Source organism: Haemorhous mexicanus, chromosome 3, assembly GCF_027477595.1.
Source record: "Haemorhous mexicanus isolate bHaeMex1 chromosome 3, bHaeMex1.pri, whole genome shotgun sequence".
NCBI lineage: Eukaryota > Metazoa > Chordata > Aves > Passeriformes > Fringillidae > Haemorhous > Haemorhous mexicanus.
This window is the reverse complement of record NC_082343.1, coordinates 82,440,351-82,461,638: the sequence shown is the minus strand read 5'-3', so window position 1 is coordinate 82,461,638 and position 21,288 is coordinate 82,440,351.

Below are 21,288 nucleotides of genomic sequence, written 5' to 3'. Positions count from 1 at the left end.
AGTCACCAAATTTTCCATTTTTCTTTTTTTTTTTTTTTCAATTTTGTTTCCTTTGATCATATCTCCATTCCAGAGTGTGTGTAAGCCCTTCTTTTTTGTTTTGACCTTCAGCAGGGATCAATTCTGGCAAGGCTTGCTGTATGTTGTGCATGTCCCTGCAGTTGTTTGCATGCCATGCCTTTTCATGGCTTTGACTTGAGCCGAGATTTTTTTTTTTTCTTTTTTTAAGTATCCATGCAATGTTGCTCATATCTTCCCCACCAAGTTGTGTCTGCCTCCTTGATTTTTGCCCTTTTTTTACAACACCTGTCAGGTTATTTTTGGCCTCTTTTGGTGCTTTGCACTGCACCTGGCTTCTGCCCAGACCACTTTCTTGTAGTCACCAAATTTCCCAACTTTCCCTTTTTTGGGGGTTTTTTGCAATTGCATTTCTTTTGATCATATCTCCTTTCCAGAGTGTTTGTAAGCCTTTCTTTGCAGGGTCGCAAGATTTGGTTTCCCTTCTCGAAAGGAAATGAAATTTCCTTTCGGGAAGGGAAACCAAATCTTGCGATTTTAATGGGGATCAATTGGACAAGCTTTGGGGCAAGTCCCTGCACTTGTTGGGCTGTCATGCCTTTTCATGGCTTTGGCTCTGGCTGAGATTTTTTTTTTCTTTTTTTTTATTTTTGAATGCATCCGTGCCATGTCCCTCATATCTTCCCCACCAAGTTGTATGTACCTCCTTGGATTTTGTTTTGCTTTTACAACACCTGTCAGCATCCTTTTGGCCTTTTTTGGTGCTTTGCACTGCACCTGGCTTCTGCCCAGACCACTTTCTTGTAGTCACCAAATTTTCCATTTTTCTTTTTTTTTTTTTTCAATTTTGTTTCCTTTGATCATATCTCCATTCCAGAGTGTGTGTAAGCCATTCTTATTTGTTTTGGCCTTCAGCAGGGATCAATTCTGGCAAGGCTTGCTGTATGTTGTGCGTGTCCTTGCAGTTGTTTGCATGCCATGCCTTTTCATGGCTTTGACTATGGCTGAGATTTTTTTTTTTCTTTTTTTAAGTATCCATGCAATGTCGCTCATATCTTCCCCACCAAGTTGTGTCTGCCTCCTTGATTTTTGCCCTTTTTTTACAACACCTCTCAGGTTATTTTTGGCCTCTTTTGGTGCTTTGCACTGCACCTGGCTTCTGCCCAGACCACTTTCTTGTAGTCACCAAATTTTCCATTTTTCTTTTTCTTTTTTTTCAATTTTGTTTCCTTTGATCATATCTCCATTCCAGAGTGTGTGTAAGCCCTTCTTATTTGTTTTGGCCTTCAGCAGGGATCAATACTGGCAAGGCTTGGTGTATGTTGTGCGTGTCCTTGCAGTTGTTTGCATGCCATGCCTTTTCATGGCTTTGACTTTGGCTGAGATTTTTTTTTTCTTTTTTTAAGTATCCATGCAATGTAGCTCATATCTTCCCCACCAAGTTTTGTCTGCCTCCTTGATTTTTGCCCTTTTTTTACAACACCTGTCAGGTTATTTTTGGCCTCTTTTGGTGCTTTGCACTGCACCTGGCTTCTGCCCAGACCACTTTCTTGTAGTCACCAAATTTCCCAACTTTCCCTTTTTTGGGGGTTTTTTGCAATTGCATTTCTTTTGATCATATCTCCTTTCCAGAGTGTTTGTAAGCCTTTCTTTGCAGGGTCGCAAGATTTGGTTTCCCTTCCCGAAAGGAAATGAAATTTCCTTTCGGGAAGGGAAACCAAATCTTGCGATTTTAATGGGGATCAATTGGAAAAGCTTTGGGGCAAGTCCCTGCACTTGTTGGGCTGTCATGCCTTTTCATGGCTTTGGCTCTGGCTGAGATTTTTTTTTTCTTTTTTTTATTTTTGAATGCATCCGTGCCATGTCCCTCATATCTTCCCCACCAAGTTGTATGTACCTCCTTGGATTTTGTTTTGCTTTTACAACACCTGTCAGCATCCTTTTGGCCTTTTTTGGTGCTTTGCATTGCACCGGGCTTCTGCCCAGACCACTTTCTTGTAGTCACCAAATTTTCCATTTTTCTTTTTTTTTTTTTTCAATTTCGTTTCCTTTGATCATATCTCCATTCCAGAGTGTGTGTAAGCCCTTCTTATTTGTTTTGGCCTTCAGCAGGGATCAATTCTGGCAAGGCTTGGTGTATGTTGTGCGTGTCCCTGCAGTTGTTTGCATGCCATGCCTTTTCATGGCTTTGACTTTGGCTGAGATTTTTTTTTTTCTTTTTTTAAGTATCCATGCAATGTTGCTCATATCGTCCCCACCAAGTTGTGTCTGCCTCCTTGATTTTTGCCCTTTTTTTACAACACCTGTCAGGTTATTTTTGGCCTCTTTTGGTGCTTTGCACTGCACCTGGCTTCTGCCCAGACCACTTTCTTGTAGTCACCAAATTTTCCATTTTTCTTTTTTTTTTTTTTTTCAATTTTTTTCCTTTGATCATATCTCCATTCCAGAGTGTGTGTAAGCCCTTCTTATTTGTTTTTCGCCTTCAGCAGGGATCAATTCTGGCAAGGCTTGCTGTATGTTGTGCGTGTCCTTCAGTTGTTTGCATGCCATGCCTTTTCATGGCTTTGACTTTGGCTGAGATTTTTTTTTTTTCTTTTTTTAAGTATCCATGCAATGTGGCTCATATCTTCCCCACCAAGTTGTGTCTGCCTCCTTGATTTTTGCCCTTTTTTTACAACACCTGTCAGGTTATTTTTGGCCTCTTTTGGTGCTCTGCACTGCACCTGGCTTCTGCCCAGACCACTTTCTTGTAGTCACCAAATTTCCCAATTTTCCCTTTTTTGGGGGTTTTTTGCAATTGCATTTCTTTTGATCATATCTCCTTTCCAGAGTGTTTGTAAGCCTTTCTTTGCAGGGTCGCAAGATTTGGTTTCCCTTCCCGAAAGGAAATTTCGTTTCCTTTCGGGAAGGGAAAGCAAATCTTGCGATTTTAGTGGGGATCAATTGGACAAGCTTTGGGGCAAGTCCCTGCACTTGTTGGGCTGTCATGCCTTTTCATGGCTTTGGCTCTGGCTGAGATTTTTTTTTTCTTTTTTTTATTTTTGAATGCATCCGTGCCATGTCCCTCATATCTTCCCCACCAAGTTGTATGTACCTCCTTGGATTTTGTTTTGCTTTTACAACACCTGTCAGCATCCTTTTGGCCTTTTTTGGTGCTTTGCACTGCACCTGGCTTCTGCACAGACCACTTTCTTGTAGTCACCAAATTTTCCATTTTTCTTTTTTTTTTTTTTTCAATTTTGTTTCCTTTGATCTTATCTCCATTCCAGAGTGTGTGTAAGCCCTTCTTATTTGTTTTGGCCTTCAGCAGGGATCAATTCTGGCAAGGCTTGGTGTATGTTGTGCGTGTCCCTGCAGTTGTTTGCATGCCATGCCTTTTCATGGCTTTGACTTGAGCCGAGATTTTTTTTTTGCTTTTTTTAAGTATCCATGCAATGTTGCTCATATCTTCCCCACCAAGTTGTGTCTGCCTCCTTGATTTTTGCCCTTTTTTTACAACACCTGTCAGGTTATTTTTGGCCTCTTTTGGTGCTTTGCACTGCACCTGGCTTCTGCCCAGACCACTTTCTTGTAGTCACCAAATTTTCCATTTTTCTTTTTTTTTTTTTTTTCAATTTTGTTTCCTTTGATCATATCTCCATTCCAGAGTGTGTGTAAGCCCTTCTTATTTGTTTTTCGCCTTCAGCAGGGATCAATTCTGGCAAGGCTTGGTGTATGTTGTGCGTGTCCTTCAGTTGTTTGCATGCCATGCCTTTTCATGGCTTTGACTTTGGCTGAGATTTTTTTTTTTCTTTTTTTAAGTATCCATGCAAGGTCGCTCATATCTTCCCCACCAAGTTGTGTCTGCCTCCTTGATTTTTGCCCTTTTTTTACAACACCTGTCAGGTTATTTTTGGCCTCTTTTGGTGCTTTGCACTGCACCTGGCTTCTGCCCAGACCACTTTCTTGTAGTCACCAAATTTTCCATTTTTCTTTTTTTTTTTTTTCAATTTTGTTTCCTTTGATCATATCTCCATTCCCGAGTGTGTGTAAGCCCTTCTTTTTTGTTTTGGCCTTCAGCAGGGATCAATTCTGGCAAGGCTTGGTGTATGTTGTGCGTGTCCTTCAGTTGTTTGCATGCCATGCCTTTTCATGGCTTTGACTTTGGCTGAGATTTTTTTTTTTCTTTTTTTAAGTATCCATGCAATGTCGCTCATATCTTCCCCACCAAGTTGTGTCTGCCTCCTTGATTTTTGCCCTTTTTTTCCAACACCTGTCAGGTTATTTTTGGCCTCTTTTGCTGCTTTGCACTGCACCTGGCTTCTGCCCAGACCACTTTCTTGTAGTCACCAAATTTTCCATTTTTCTTTTTTTTTTTTTTCAATTTTGTTTCCTTTGATCATATCTCCATTCCAGAGTGTGTTTAAGCCCTTCTTATTTGTTTTGGCCTTCAGCAGGGATCAATTCTGGCAAGGCTTGGTGTATGTTGTGCGTGTCCTTGCAGTTGTTTGCATGCCATGCCTTTTCATGGCTTTGACTTTGGCTGAGATTTTTTTTTTTTCTTTTTTTATGTATCCATGCAATGTTGCTCATATCTTCCCCACCAAGTTGTGTCTGCCTCCTTGATTTTTGCCCTTTTTTTACAACACCTGTCAGGTTATTTTTGGCCTCTTTTGGTGCTTTGCACTGCACCTGGCTTCTGCCCAGACCACTTTCTTGTAGTCACCAAATTTCCCAATTTTCCCTTTTTTGGGGGTTTTTTGCAATTGCATTTCTTTTGATCATATCTCCTTTCCAGAGTGTTTGTAAGCCTTTCTTTGCAGGGTCGCAAGATTTGGTTTCCCTTCCCGAAAGGAAATTTCATTTCCTTTCGGGAAGGGAAACCAAATCTTGCGATTTTAATGGGGATCAATTGGACAGGCTTTGGGGCAAGTCCCTGCACTTGTTGGGCTGTCATGCCTTTTCATGGCTTTGGCTCTGGCTGAGATTTTTTTTTTCTTTTTTTTTATTTTTGAATGCATCCGTGCCATGTCCCTCATATCTTCCCCACCAAGTTGTATGTACCTCCTTGGATTTTGTTTTGCTTTTACAACACCTGTCAGCATCCTTTTGGCCTTTTTTGGTGCTTTGCACTGCACCTGGCTTCTGCACAGACCACTTTCTTGTAGTCACCAAATTTTCCATTTTTCTTTTTTTTTTTTTTCAATTTTGTTTCCTTTGATCATATCTCCATTCCAGAGTGTGTGTAAGCCCCTCTTATTTGTTTTGGCCTTCAGCAGGGATCAATTCTGGCAAGGCTTGCTGTATGTTGTGCGTGTCCTTGCAGTTGTTTGCATGCCATGCCTTTTCATGGCTTTGGCTCTGGCTGAGATTTTTTTTTTTTCTTTTTTTAAGTATCCATGCAATGTTGCTCATATCTTCCCCACCAAGTTGTGTCTGCCTCCTTGATTTTTGCCCTTTTTTTACAACACCTGTCAGGTTATTTTTGGCCTCTTTTGGTGCTTTGCACTGCACCTGGCTTCTGCCCAGACCACTTTCTTGTAGTCACCAAATTTCCCAACTTTCCCTTTTTTGGGGGTTTTTTGCAATTGCATTTCTTTTGATCATATCTCCTTTCCAGAGTGTTTGTAAGCCTTTCTTTGCAGGGTCGCAAGATTTGGTTTCCCTTCCCGAAAGGAAATTTCATTTCCTTTCGGGAAGGGAAACCAAATCTTGCGATTTTAATGGGGATCAATTGGACAGGCTTTGGGGCAAGTCCCTGCACTTGTTGGGCTGTCATGCCTTTTCATGGCTTTGGCTCTGGCTGAGATTTTTTTTTTCTTTTTTTTTATTTTTGAATGCATCCGTGCCATGTCCCTCATATCTTCCCCACCAAGTTGTATGTACCTCCTTGGATTTTGTTTTGCTTTTACAACACCTGTCAGCATCCTTTTGGCCTTTTTTGGTGCTTTGCACTGCACCTGGCTTCTGCCCAGACCACTTTCTTGTAGTCACCAAATTTCCCAACTTTCCCTTTTTTGGGGGTTTTTTGCAATTGCATTTCTTTTGATCATATCTCCTTTCCAGAGTGTTTGTAAGCCTTTCTTTGCAGGGTCGCAAGATTTGGTTTCCCTTCCCGAAAGGAAATGAAATTTCCTTTCGGGAAGGGAAACCAAATTTTGCGATTTTAATAGGGATCAATTGGACAGGCTTTGGGGCAAGTCCCTGCACTTGTTGGGCAGTCATGCCTTTTCATGGCTCTGGCTCTGGCTGAAATTTTTTTTTTTTCTTTTTTTAAGTATCCATGCAATGTTGCTCATATCTTCCCAACCAAGTTGTATGTACCTCCTTGGATTTTGTTTTGCTTTTACAACACCTGTTAGCATTCTTTTAACTTTTTTTGGTGCTTTGCACTGCACCTGGCTTCTGCCCAGACCACTTTCTTGTAGTCACCAAATTTTCCATTTTTCTTTTTTTTTTTTTTTCAATTTTGTTTCCTTTGATCATATCTCCATTCCAGAGTGTGTGTAAGCCCTTCTTATTTGTTTTGGCCTTCAGCAGGGATCAATTCTGGCAAGGATTGCTGTATGTTGTGCGTGTCCTTCAGTTGTTTGCATGCCATGCCTTTTCATGGCTTTGACTTTGGCTGAGATTTTTTTTTTTCTTTTTTTAAGTATCCATGCAATGTCGCTCATATCTTCCCCACCAAGTTGTGTCTGCCTCCTTGATTTTTGCCCTTTTTTTACAACACCTGTCAGGTTATTTTTGGCCTCTTTTGGTGCTTTGCACTGCACCTGGCTTCTGCCCAGACCACTTTCTTGTAGTCACCAAATTTTCCATTTTTCTTTTTCTTTTTTTTCAATTTTGTTTCCTTTGATCATATCTCCATTCCAGAGTGTGTGTAAGCCCTTCTTATTTGTTTTGGCCTTCAGCAGGGATCAATACTGGCAAGGCTTGTTGTATGTTGTGCGTGTCCTTGCAGTTGTTTGCATGCCATGCCTTTTCATGGCTTTGACTTTGGCTGAGATTTTTTTTTTCTTTTTTTAAGTATCCATGCAATGTGGCTCATATCTTCCCCACCAAGTTTTGTCTGCCTCCTTGATTTTTGCCCTTTTTTTACAACACCTGTCAGGTTATTTTTGGCCTCTTTTGGTGCTTTGCACTGCACCTGGCTTCTGCCCAGACCACTTTCTTGTAGTCACCAAATTTCCCAATTTTCCCTTTTTTGGGGGTTTTTTGCAATTGCATTTCTTTTGATCATATCTCCTTTCCAGAGTGTTTGTAAGCCTTTCTTTGCAGGGTCGCAAGATTTGCTTTCCCTTCCCGAAAGGAAATGAAATTTCCTTTCGGGAAGGGAAACCAAATCTTGCGATTTTAATGGGGATCAATTGGACAAGCTTTGGGGCAAGTCCCTGCACTTGTTGGGCTGTCATGCCTTTTCATGGCTTTGGCTCTGGCTGAGATTTTTTTTTTCTTTTTTTTATTTTTGAATGCATCCGTGCCATGTCCCTCATATCTTCCCCACCAAGTTGTATGTACCTCCTTGGATTTTGTTTTGCTTTTACAACACCTGTCAGCATCCTTTTGGCCTTTTTTGGTGCTTTGCGCTGCACCTGGCTTCTGCACAGACCACATTCTTGTAGTCACCAAATTTTCCATTTTTCTTTTTTTTTTTTTCAATTTCCTTTCCTTTGATCATATCTCCATTCCAGAGTGTGTGTAAGCCCTTCTTATTTGTTTTGGCCTTCAGCAGGGATCAATTCTGGCAAGGCTTGCTGTATGTTGTGCGTGTCCCTGCAGTTGTTTGCATGCCATGCCTTTTCATGGCTTTGACTTTGGCTGAGATTTTTTTTTTTCTTTTTTTAAGTATCCATGCAATGTTGCTCATATCTTCCCCACCAAGTTGTGTCTGCCTCCTTGATTTTTGCCCTTTTTTTACAACACCTGTCAGCTTATTTTTGGCCTCTTTTGGTGCTTTGCACTGCACCTGGCTTCTGCCCAGACCACTTTCTTGTAGTCACCAAATTTCCCAACTTTCCCTTTTTTGGGGGTTTTTTGCAATTGCATTTCTTTTGATCATATCTCCTTTCCAGAGTGTTTGTAAGCCTTTCTTTGCAGGGTCGCAAGATTTGGTTTCCCTTCCCGAAAGGAAATGAAATTTCCTTTCGGGAAGGGAAACCAAATCTTGCGATTTTAATGGGGATCAATTGGACAAGCTTTGGGGCAAGTCCCTGCACTTGTTGGGCTGTCATGCCTTTTCATGGCTTTGGCTCTGGATGAGATTTTTTTTTTCTTTTTTTTATTTTTGAATGCATCCGTGCCATGTCCCTCATATCTTACCCACCAAGTTGTATGTACCTCCTTGGATTTTGTTTTGCTTTTACAACACCTGTCAGCATCCTTTTGGCCTTTGTTGGTGCTTTGCACTGCACCTGGCTTCTGCCCAGACCACTTTCTTGTAGTCACCAAATTTTCCATTTTTCTTTTTTTTTTTTTTTCAATTTTGTTTCCTTTGATCATATCTCCATTCCAGAGTGTGTGTAAGCCCTTCTTTTTTGTTTTGACCTTCAGCAGGGATCAATTCTGGCAAGGCTTGCTGTATGTTGTGCGTGTCCCTGCAGTTGTTTGCATGCCATGCCTTTTCATGGCTTTGACTTGAGCCGAGATTTTTTTTTTTTCTTTTTTTAAGTATCCATGAAATGTTGCTCATATCTTCCCCACCAAGTTTTGTCTGCCTCCTTGATTTTTGCCCTTTTTTTACAACACCTGTCAGGTTATTTTTGGCCTCTTTTGGTGCTTTGCACTGCACCTGGCTTCTGCCCAGACCACTTTCTTGTAGTCACCAAATTTCCCAACTTTCCCTTTTTTGGGGGTTTTTTGCAATTGCATTTCTTTTGATCATATCTCCTTTCCAGAGTGTTTGTAAGCCTTTCTTTGCAGGGTCGCAAGATTTGGTTTCCCTTCTCGAAAGGAAATGAAATTTCCTTTCGGGAAGGGAAACCAAATCTTGCGATTTTAATGGGGATCAATTGGACAAGCTTTGGGGCAAGTCCCTGCACTTGTTGGGCTGTCATGCCTTTTCATGGCTTTGGCTCTGGCTGAGATTTTTTTTTTCTTTTTTTTTATTTTTGAATGCATCCGTGCCATGTCCCTCATATCTTCCCCACCAAGTTGTATGTACCTCCTTGGATTTTGTTTTGCTTTTACAACACCTGTCAGCATCCTTTTGGCCTTTTTTGGTGCTTTGCACTGCACCTGGCTTCTGCCCAGACCACTTTCTTGTAGTCACCAAATTTTCCATTTTTCTTTTTTTTTTTTTTCAATTTTGTTTCCTTTGATCATATCTCCATTCCAGAGTGTGTGTAAGCCATTCTTATTTGTTTTGGCCTTCAGCAGGGATCAATTCTGGCAAGGCTTGCTGTATGTTGTGCGTGTCCTTGCAGTTGTTTGCATGCCATGCCTTTTCATGGCTTTGACTTTGGCTGAGATTTTTTTTTTTCTTTTTTTAAGTATCCATGCAATGTCGCTCATATCTTCCCCACCAAGTTGTGTCTGCCTCCTTGATTTTTGCCCTTTTTTTACAACACCTGTCAGCATCCTTTTGGCCTTTTTTGGTGCTTTGCACTGCACCTGGCTTCTGCCCAGACCACTTTCTTGTAGTCACCAAATTTTCCATTTTTCTTTTTCTTTTTTTTCAATTTTGTTTCCTTTGATCATATCTCCATTCCAGAGTGTGTGTAAGCCCTTCTTATTTGTTTTGGCCTTCAGCAGGGATCAATACTGGCAAGGCTTGGTGTATGTTGTGCGTGTCCTTGCAGTTGTTTGCATGCCATGCCTTTTCATGGCTTTGACTTTGGCTGAGATTTTTTTTTTCTTTTTTTAAGTATCCATGCAATGTAGCTCATATCTTCCCCACCAAGTTTTGTCTGCCTCCTTGATTTTTGCCCTTTTTTTACAACACCTGTCAGGTTATTTTTGGCCTCTTTTGGTGCTTTGCACTGCACCTGGCTTCTGCCCAGACCACTTTCTTGTAGTCACCAAATTTCCCAACTTTCCCTTTTTTGGGGGTTTTTTGCAATTGCATTTCTTTTGATCATATCTCCTTTCCAGAGTGTTTGTAAGCCTTTCTTTGCAGGGTCGCAAGATTTGGTTTCCCTTCTCGAAAGGAAATGAAATTTCCTTTCGGGAAGGGAAACCAAATCTTGCGATTTTAATGGGGATCAATTGGACAAGCTTTGGGGCAAGTCCCTGCACTTGTTGGGCTGTCATGCCTTTTCATGGCTTTGGCTCTGGCTGAGATTTTTTTTTTCTTTTTTTTTATTTTTGAATGCATCCGTGCCATGTCCCTCATATCTTCCCCACCAAGTTGTATGTACCTCCTTGGATTTTGTTTTGCTTTTACAACACCTGTCAGCATCCTTTTGGCCTTTTTTGGTGCTTTGCACTGCACCTGGCTTCTGCCCAGACCACTTTCTTGTAGTCACCAAATTTTCCATTTTTCTTTTTTTTTTTTTTCAATTTTGTTTCCTTTGATCATATCTCCATTCCAGAGTGTGTGTAAGCCATTCTTATTTGTTTTGGCCTTCAGCAGGGATCAATTCTGGCAAGGCTTGCTGTATGTTGTGCGTGTCCTTGCAGTTGTTTGCATGCCATGCCTTTTCATGGCTTTGACTTTGGCTGAGATTTTTTTTTTTCTTTTTTTAAGTATCCATGCAATGTCGCTCATATCTTCCCCACCAAGTTGTGTCTGCCTCCTTGATTTTTGCCCTTTTTTTACAACACCTGTCAGGTTATTTTTGGCCTCTTTTGGTGCTTTGCACTGCACCTGGCTTCTGCCCAGACCACTTTCTTGTAGTCACCAAATTTTCCATTTTTCTTTTTCTTTTTTTTCAATTTTGTTTCCTTTGATCATATCTCCATTCCAGAGTGTGTGTAAGCCCTTCTTATTTGTTTTGGCCTTCAGCAGGGATCAATACTGGCAAGGCTTGGTGTATGTTGTGCGTGTCCTTGCAGTTGTTTGCATGCCATGCCTTTTCATGGCTTTGACTTTGGCTGAGATTTTTTTTTTCTTTTTTTAAGTATCCATGCAATGTAGCTCATATCTTCCCCACCAAGTTTTGTCTGCCTCCTTGATTTTTGCCCTTTTTTTACAACACCTGTCAGGTTATTTTTGGCCTCTTTTGGTGCTTTGCACTGCACCTGGCTTCTGCCCAGACCACTTTCTTGTAGTCACCAAATTTCCCAACTTTCCCTTTTTTGGGGGTTTTTTGCAATTGCATTTCTTTTGATCATATCTCCTTTCCAGAGTGTTTGTAAGCCTTTCTTTGCAGGGTCGCAAGATTTGGTTTCCCTTCCCGAAAGGAAATGAAATTTCCTTTCGGGAAGGGAAACCAAATCTTGCGATTTTAATGGGGATCAATTGGAAAAGCTTTGGGGCAAGTCCCTGCACTTGTTGGGCTGTCATGCCTTTTCATGGCTTTGGCTCTGGCTGAGATTTTTTTTTTCTTTTTTTTATTTTTGAATGCATCCGTGCCATGTCCCTCATATCTTCCCCACCAAGTTGTATGTACCTCCTTGGATTTTGTTTTGCTTTTACAACACCTGTCAGCATCCTTTTGGCCTTTTTTGGTGCTTTGCATTGCACCGGGCTTCTGCCCAGACCACTTTCTTGTAGTCACCAAATTTTCCATTTTTCTTTTTTTTTTTTTTCAATTTCGTTTCCTTTGATCATATCTCCATTCCAGAGTGTGTGTAAGCCCTTCTTATTTGTTTTGGCCTTCAGCAGGGATCAATTCTGGCAAGGCTTGGTGTATGTTGTGCGTGTCCCTGCAGTTGTTTGCATGCCATGCCTTTTCATGGCTTTGACTTTGGCTGAGATTTTTTTTTTTCTTTTTTTAAGTATCCATGCAATGTTGCTCATATCGTCCCCACCAAGTTGTGTCTGCCTCCTTGATTTTTGCCCTTTTTTTACAACACCTGTCAGGTTATTTTTGGCCTCTTTTGGTGCTTTGCACTGCACCTGGCTTCTGCCCAGACCACTTTCTTGTAGTCACCAAATTTTCCATTTTTCTTTTTTTTTTTTTTTTCAATTTTGTTTCCTTTGATCATATCTCCATTCCAGAGTGTGTGTAAGCCCTTCTTATTTGTTTTTCGCCTTCAGCAGGGATCAATTCTGGCAAGGCTTGCTGTATGTTGTGCGTGTCCTTCAGTTGTTTGCATGCCATGCCTTTTCATGGCTTTGACTTTGGCTGAGATTTTTTTTTTTTCTTTTTTTAAGTATCCATGCAATGTGGCTCATATCTTCCCCACCAAGTTGTGTCTGCCTCCTTGATTTTTGCCCTTTTTTTACAACACCTGTCAGGTTATTTTTGGCCTCTTTTGGTGCTCTGCACTGCACCTGGCTTCTGCCCAGACCACTTTCTTGTAGTCACCAAATTTCCCAATTTTCCCTTTTTTGGGGGTTTTTTGCAATTGCATTTCTTTTGATCATATCTCCTTTCCAGAGTGTTTGTAAGCCTTTCTTTGCAGGGTCGCAAGATTTGGTTTCCCTTCCCGAAAGGAAATTTCGTTTCCTTTCGGGAAGGGAAAGCAAATCTTGCGATTTTAGTGGGGATCAATTGGACAAGCTTTGGGGCAAGTCCCTGCACTTGTTGGGCTGTCATGCCTTTTCATGGCTTTGGCTCTGGCTGAGATTTTTTTTTTCTTTTTTTTATTTTTGAATGCATCCGTGCCATGTCCCTCATATCTTCCCCACCAAGTTGTATGTACCTCCTTGGATTTTGTTTTGCTTTTACAACACCTGTCAGCATCCTTTTGGCCTTTTTTGGTGCTTTGCACTGCACCTGGCTTCTGCACAGACCACTTTCTTGTAGTCACCAAATTTTCCATTTTTCTTTTTTTTTTTTTTTCAATTTTGTTTCCTTTGATCTTATCTCCATTCCAGAGTGTGTGTAAGCCCTTCTTATTTGTTTTGGCCTTCAGCAGGGATCAATTCTGGCAAGGCTTGGTGTATGTTGTGCGTGTCCCTGCAGTTGTTTGCATGCCATGCCTTTTCATGGCTTTGACTTGAGCCGAGATTTTTTTTTTGCTTTTTTTAAGTATCCATGCAATGTTGCTCATATCTTCCCCACCAAGTTGTGTCTGCCTCCTTGATTTTTGCCCTTTTTTTACAACACCTGTCAGGTTATTTTTGGCCTCTTTTGGTGCTTTGCACTGCACCTGGCTTCTGCCCAGACCACTTTCTTGTAGTCACCAAATTTTCCATTTTTCTTTTTTTTTTTTTTTTCAATTTTGTTTCCTTTGATCATATCTCCATTCCAGAGTGTGTGTAAGCCCTTCTTATTTGTTTTTCGCCTTCAGCAGGGATCAATTCTGGCAAGGCTTGGTGTATGTTGTGCGTGTCCTTCAGTTGTTTGCATGCCATGCCTTTTCATGGCTTTGACTTTGGCTGAGATTTTTTTTTTTCTTTTTTTAAGTATCCATGCAAGGTCGCTCATATCTTCCCCACCAAGTTGTGTCTGCCTCCTTGATTTTTGCCCTTTTTTTACAACACCTGTCAGGTTATTTTTGGCCTCTTTTGGTGCTTTGCACTGCACCTGGCTTCTGCCCAGACCACTTTCTTGTAGTCACCAAATTTTCCATTTTTCTTTTTCTTTTTTTTCAATTTTGTTTCCTTTGATCATATCTCCATTCCAGAGTGTGTGTAAGCCCTTCTTATTTGTTTTGGCCTTCAGCAGGGATCAATACTGGCAAGGCTTGGTGTATGTTGTGCGTGTCCTTGCAGTTGTTTGCATGCCATGCCTTTTCATGGCTTTGACTTTGGCTGAGATTTTTTTTTTCTTTTTTTAAGTATCCATGCAATGTAGCTCATATCTTCCCCACCAAGTTTTGTCTGCCTCCTTGATTTTTGCCCTTTTTTTACAACACCTGTCAGGTTATTTTTGGCCTCTTTTGGTGCTTTGCACTGCACCTGGCTTCTGCCCAGACCACTTTCTTGTAGTCACCAAATTTCCCAACTTTCCCTTTTTTGGGGGTTTTTTGCAATTGCATTTCTTTTGATCATATCTCCTTTCCAGAGTGTTTGTAAGCCTTTCTTTGCAGGGTCGCAAGATTTGGTTTCCCTTCCCGAAAGGAAATGAAATTTCCTTTCGGGAAGGGAAACCAAATCTTGCGATTTTAATGGGGATCAATTGGAAAAGCTTTGGGGCAAGTCCCTGCACTTGTTGGGCTGTCATGCCTTTTCATGGCTTTGGCTCTGGCTGAGATTTTTTTTTTCTTTTTTTTATTTTTGAATGCATCCGTGCCATGTCCCTCATATCTTCCCCACCAAGTTGTATGTACCTCCTTGGATTTTGTTTTGCTTTTACAACACCTGTCAGCATCCTTTTGACCTTTTTTGGTGCTTTGCATTGCACCGGGCTTCTGCCCAGACCACTTTCTTGTAGTCACCAAATTTTCCATTTTTCTTTTTTTTTTTTTTCAATTTCGTTTCCTTTGATCATATCTCCATTCCAGAGTGTGTGTAAGCCCTTCTTATTTGTTTTGGCCTTCAGCAGGGATCAATTCTGGCAAGGCTTGGTGTATGTTGTGCGTGTCCCTGCAGTTGTTTGCATGCCATGCCTTTTCATGGCTTTGACTTTGGCTGAGATTTTTTTTTTTCTTTTTTTAAGTATCCATGCAATGTTGCTCATATCGTCCCCACCAAGTTGTGTCTGCCTCCTTGATTTTTGCCCTTTTTTTACAACACCTGTCAGGTTATTTTTGGCCTCTTTTGGTGCTTTGCACTGCACCTGGCTTCTGCCCAGACCACTTTCTTGTAGTCACCAAATTTTCCATTTTTCTTTTTTTTTTTTTTTTCAATTTTGTTTCCTTTGATCATATCTCCATTCCAGAGTGTGTGTAAGCCCTTCTTATTTGTTTTTCGCCTTCAGCAGGGATCAATTCTGGCAAGGCTTGCTGTATGTTGTGCGTGTCCTTCAGTTGTTTGCATGCCATGCCTTTTCATGGCTTTGACTTTGGCTGAGATTTTTTTTTTTTCTTTTTTTAAGTATCCATGCAATGTGGCTCATATCTTCCCCACCAAGTTGTGTCTGCCTCCTTGATTTTTGCCCTTTTTTTACAACACCTGTCAGGTTATTTTTGGCCTCTTTTGGTGCTCTGCACTGCACCTGGCTTCTGCCCAGACCACTTTCTTGTAGTCACCAAATTTCCCAATTTTCCCTTTTTTGGGGGTTTTTTGCAATTGCATTTCTTTTGATCATATCTCCTTTCCAGAGTGTTTGTAAGCCTTTCTTTGCAGGGTCGCAAGATTTGGTTTCCCTTCCCGAAAGGAAATTTCGTTTCCTTTCGGGAAGGGAAAGCAAATCTTGCGATTTTAGTGGGGATCAATTGGACAAGCTTTGGGGCAAGTCCCTGCACTTGTTGGGCTGTCATGCCTTTTCATGGCTTTGGCTCTGGCTGAGATTTTTTTTTTCTTTTTTTTATTTTTGAATGCATCCGTGCCATGTCCCTCATATCTTCCCCACCAAGTTGTATGTACCTCCTTGGATTTTGTTTTGCTTTTACAACACCTGTCAGCATCCTTTTGGCCTTTTTTGGTGCTTTGCACTGCACCTGGCTTCTGCACAGACCACTTTCTTGTAGTCACCAAATTTTCCATTTTTCTTTTTTTTTTTTTTTCAATTTTGTTTCCTTTGATCTTATCTCCATTCCAGAGTGTGTGTAAGCCCTTCTTATTTGTTTTGGCCTTCAGCAGGGATCAATTCTGGCAAGGCTTGGTGTATGTTGTGCGTGTCCCTGCAGTTGTTTGCATGCCATGCCTTTTCATGGCTTTGACTTGAGCCGAGATTTTTTTTTTGCTTTTTTTAAGTATCCATGCAATGTTGCTCATATCTTCCCCACCAAGTTGTGTCTGCCTCCTTGATTTTTGCCCTTTTTTTACAACACCTGTCAGGTTATTTTTGGCCTCTTTTGGTGCTTTGCACTGCACCTGGCTTCTGCCCAGACCACTTTCTTGTAGTCACCAAATTTTCCATTTTTCTTTTTTTTTTTTTTTCAATTTTGTTTCCTTTGATCATATCTCCATTCCAGAGTGTGTGTAAGCCCTTCTTATTTGTTTTTCGCCTTCAGCAGGGATCAATTCTGGCAAGGCTTGGTGTATGTTGTGCGTGTCCTTCAGTTGTTTGCATGCCATGCCTTTTCATGGCTTTGACTTTGGCTGAGATTTTTTTTTTTCTTTTTTTAAGTATCCATGCAAGGTCGCTCATATCTTCCCCACCAAGTTGTGTCTGCCTCCTTGATTTTTGCCCTTTTTTTACAACACCTGTCAGGTTATTTTTGGCCTCTTTTGGTGCTTTGCACTGCACCTGGCTTCTGCCCAGACCACTTTCTTGTAGTCACCAAATTTCCCAACTTTCCCTTTTTTGGGGGTTTTTTGCAATTGCATTTCTTTTGATCATATCTCCTTTCCAGAGTGTTTGTAAGCCTTTCTTTGCAGGGTCGCAAGATTTGGTTTCCCTTCCCGAAAGGAAATGAAATTTCCTTTCGGGAAGGGAAAGCAAATCTTGCGATTTTAATGGGGATCAATTGGACAGGCTTTGGGGCAAGTCCCTGCACTTGTTGGGCTGTCATGCCTTTTCATGGCTTTGGCTCTGGATGAGATTTTTTTTTTCTTTTTTTTATTTTTGAATGCATCCGTGCCATGTCCCTCATATCTTACCCACCAAGTTGTATGTACCTCCTTGGATTTTGTTTTGCTTTTACAACACCTGTCAGCATCCTTTTGGCCTTTTTTGGTGCTTTGCACTGCACCTGGCTTCTGCCCAGACCACTTTCTTGTAGTCACCAAATTTTCCATTTTTCTTTTTTTTTTTTTTTCAATTTTGTTTCCTTTGATCATATCTCCATTCCAGAGTGTGTGTAAGCCATTCTTATTTGTTTTGGCCTTCAGCAGGGATCAATTCTGGCAAGGCTTGCTGTATGTTGTGCGTGTCCTTGCAGTTGTTTGCATGCCATGCCTTTTCATGGCTTTGGCTTTGGCTGAGATTTTTTTTTTTTCTTTTTTTAAGTATCCATGCAATGTTGCTCATATCTTCCCCACCAAGTTGTGTCTGCCTCCTTGATTTTTGCCCTTTTTTTACAACACCTGTCAGGTTATTTTTGGCCTCTTTTGGTGCTTTGCACTGCACCTGGCTTCTGCCCAGACCACTTTCTTGTAGTCACCAAATTTCCCAACTTTCCCTTTTTTGGGGGTTTTTTGCAATTGCATTTCTTTTGATCATATCTCCTTTCCAGAGTGTTTGTAAGCCTTTCTTTGCAGGGTCGCAAGATTTGGTTTCCCTTCCCGAAAGGAAATTTCGTTTCCTTTCGGGAAGGGAAACCAAATCTTGCGATTTTAATGGGGATCAATTGGACAAGCTTTGGGGCAAGTCCCTGCACTTGTTGGGCTGTCATGCCTTTTCATGGCTTTGGCTCTGGCGGAGATTTTTTTTTTTCTTTTTTTTTTTTGAATGCATCCGTGCCATGTCCCTTATATCTTCCCCACCAAGTTGTATGTACCTCCTTGGATTTTGTTTTGCTTTTACAACACCTGTCAGCATTCTTTTAACTTTTTTTGGTGCTTTGCACTGCACCTGGCTTCTGCCCAGACCACTTTCTTGTAGTCACCAAATTTTCCATTTTTCTTTTTTTTTTTTTTTCAATTTTGTTTCCTTTGATCATATCTCCATTCCAGAGTGTGTGTAAGCCATTCTTATTTGTTTTGGCCTTCAGCAGGGATCAATTCTGGCAAGGCTTGGTGTATGTTGTGCGTGTCCTTGCAGTTGTTTGCATGCCATGCCTTTTCATGGCTTTGACTTGAGCCGAGATTTTTTTTTTTCTTTTTTTAAGTATCCATGCAATGTCGCTCATATCTTCCCCACCAAGTTGTGTCTGCCTCCTTGATTTTTGCCCTTTTTTTACAACACCTGTCAGGTTATTTTTGGCCTCTTTTGGTGCTTTGCACTGCACCTGGCTTCTGCCCAGACCACTTTCTTGTAGTCACCAAATTTCCCAACTTTCCCTTTTTTGGGGGTTTTTTGCAATTGCATTTCCTTTGATCATATCTCCTTTCCAGAGTGTTTGTAAGCCTTTCTTTGCAGGGTCGCAAGATTTGGTTTCCCTTCCCGAAAGGAAATGAAATTTCCTTTCGGGAAGGGAAAGCAAATCTTGCGATTTTAATGGGGATCAATTGGACAGGCTTTGGGGCAAGTCCCTGCACTTGTTGGGCTGTCATGCCTTTTCATGGCTTTGGCTCTGGATGAGATTTTTTTTTTCTTTTTTTTATTTTTGAATGCATCCGTGCCATGTCCCTCATATCTTACCCACCAAGTTGTATGTACCTCCTTGGATTTTGTTTTGCTTTTACAACACCTGTCAGCATCCTTTTGGCCTTTTTTGGTGCTTTGCACTGCACCTGGCTTCTGCCCAGACCACTTTCTTGTAGTCACCAAATTTTCCATTTTTCTTTTTTTTTTTTTTTCAATTTTGTTTCCTTTGATCATATCTCCATTCCAGAGTGTGTGTAAGCCATTCTTATTTGTTTTGGCCTTCAGCAGGGATCAATTCTGGCAAGGCTTGCTGTATGTTGTGCGTGTCCTTGCAGTTGTTTGCATGCCATGCCTTTTCATGGCTTTGGCTTTGGCTGAGATTTTTTTTTTTTCTTTTTTTAAGTATCCATGCAATGTTGCTCATATCTTCCCCACCAAGTTGTGTCTGCCTCCTTGATTTTTGCCCTTTTTTTACAACACCTGTCAGGTTATTTTTGGCCTCTTTTGGTGCTTTGCACTGCACCTGGCTTCTGCCCAGACCACTTTCTTGTAGTCACCAAATTTCCCAACTTTCCCTTTTTTGGGGGTTTTTTGCAATTGCATTTCTTTTGATCATATCTCCTTTCCAGAGTGTTTGTAAGCCTTTCTTTGCAGGGTCGCAAGATTTGGTTTCCCTTCCCGAAAGGAAATGAAATTTCCTTTCGGGAAGGGAAACCAAATCTTGCGATTTTAATGGGGATCAATTGGAAAAGCTTTGGGGCAAGTCCCTGCACTTGTTGGGCTGTCATGCCTTTTCATGGCTTTGGCTCTGGCTGAGATTTTTTTTTTCTTTTTTTTATTTTTGAATGCATCCGTGCCATGTCCCTCATATCTTCCCCACCAAGTTGTATGTACCTCCTTGGATTTTGTTTTGCTTTTACAACACCTGTCAGCATCCTTTTGACCTTTTTTGGTGCTTTGCATTGCACCGGGCTTCTGCCCAGACCACTTTCTTGTAGTCACCAAATTTTCCATTTTTCTTTTTTTTTTTTTTCAATTTCGTTTCCTTTGATCATATCTCCATTCCAGAGTGTGTGTAAGCCCTTCTTATTTGTTTTGGCCTTCAGCAGGGATCAATTCTGGCAAGGCTTGGTGTATGTTGTGCGTGTCCCTGCAGTTGTTTGCATGCCATGCCTTTTCATGGCTTTGACTTTGGCTGAGATTTTTTTTTTTCTTTTTTTAAGTATCCATGCAATGTTGCTCATATCGTCCCCACCAAGTTGTGTCTGCCTCCTTGATTTTTGCCCTTTTTTTACAACACCTGTCAGGTTATTTTTGGCCTCTTTTGGTGCTTTGCACTGCACCTGGCTTCTGCCCAGACCACTTTCTTGTAGTCACCAAATTTTCCATTTTTCTTTTTTTTTTTTTTTTCAATTTTGTTTCCTTTGATCATATCTCCATTCCAGAGTGTGTGTAAGCCCTTCTTATTTGTTTTTCGCCTTCAGCAGGGATCAATTCTGGCAAGGCTTGCTGTATGTTGTGCGTGTCCTTCAGTTGTTTGCATGCCATGCCTTTTCATGGCTTTGACTTTGGCTGAGATTTTTTTTTTTTCTTTTTTTAAGTATCCATGCAATGTGGCTCATATCTTCCCCACCAAGTTGTGTCTGCCTCCTTGATTTTTGCCCTTTTTTTACAACACCTGTCAGGTTATTTTTGGCCTCTTTTGGTGCTCTGCACTGCACCTGGCTTCTGCCCAGACCACTTTCTTGTAGTCACCAAATTTCCCAATTTTCCCTTTTTTGGGGGTTTTTTGCAATTGCATTTCTTTTGATCATATCTCCTTTCCAGAGTGTTTGTAAGCCTTTCTTTGCAGGGTCGCAAGATTTGGTTTCCCTTCCCGAAAGGAAATTTCGTTTCCTTTCGGGAAGGGAAAGCAAATCTTGCGATTTTAGTGGGGATCAATTGGACAAGCTTTGGGGCAAGTCCCTGCACTTGTTGGGCTGTCATGCCTTTTCATGGCTTTGGCTCTGGCTGAGATTTTTTTTTTCTTTTTTTTATTTTTGAATGCATCCGTGCCATGTCCCTCATATCTTCCCCACCAAGTTGTATGTACCTCCTTGGATTTTGTTTTGCTTTTACAACACCTGTCAGCATCCTTTTGGCCTTTTTTGGTGCTTTGCACTGCACCTGGCTTCTGCACAGACCACTTTCTTGTAGTCACCAAATTTTCCATTTTTCTTTTTTTTTTTTTTTCAATTTTGTTTCCTTTGATCTTATCTCCATTCCAGAGTGTGTGTAAGCCCTTCTTATTTGTTTTGGCCTTCAGCAGGGATCAATTCTGGCAAGGCTTGGTGTATGTTGTGCGTGTCCCTGCAGTTGTTTGCATGCCATGCCTTTTCATGGCTTTGACTTGAGCCGAGATTTTTTTTTTGCTTTTTTTAAGTATCCATGCAATGTTGCTCATATCTTCCCCACCAAGTTGTGTCTGCCTCCTTGATTTTTGCCCTTTTTTTACAACACCTGTCAGGTTATTTTTGGCCTCTTTTGGTGCTTTGCACTGCACCTGGCTTCTGCCCAGACCACTTTCTTGTAGTCACCAAATTTTCCATTTTTCTTTTTTTTTTTTTTTCAATTTTGTTTCCTTTGATCATATCTCCATTCCAGAGTGTGTGTAAGCCCTTCTTATTTGTTTTTCGCCTTCAGCAGGGATCAATTCTGGCAAGGCTTGGTGTATGTTGTGCGTGTCCTTCAGTTGTTTGCATGCCATGCCTTTTCATGGCTTTGACTTTGGCTGAGATTTTTTTTTTTCTTTTTTTAAGTATCCATGCAAGGTCGCTCATATCTTCCCCACCAAGTTGTGTCTGCCTCCTTGATTTTTGCCCTTTTTTTACAACACCTGTCAGGTTATTTTTGGCCTCTTTTGGTGCTTTGCACTGCACCTGGCTTCTGCCCAGACCACTTTCTTGTAGTCACCAAATTTCCCAACTTTCCCTTTTTTGGGGGTTTTTTGCAATTGCATTTCTTTTGA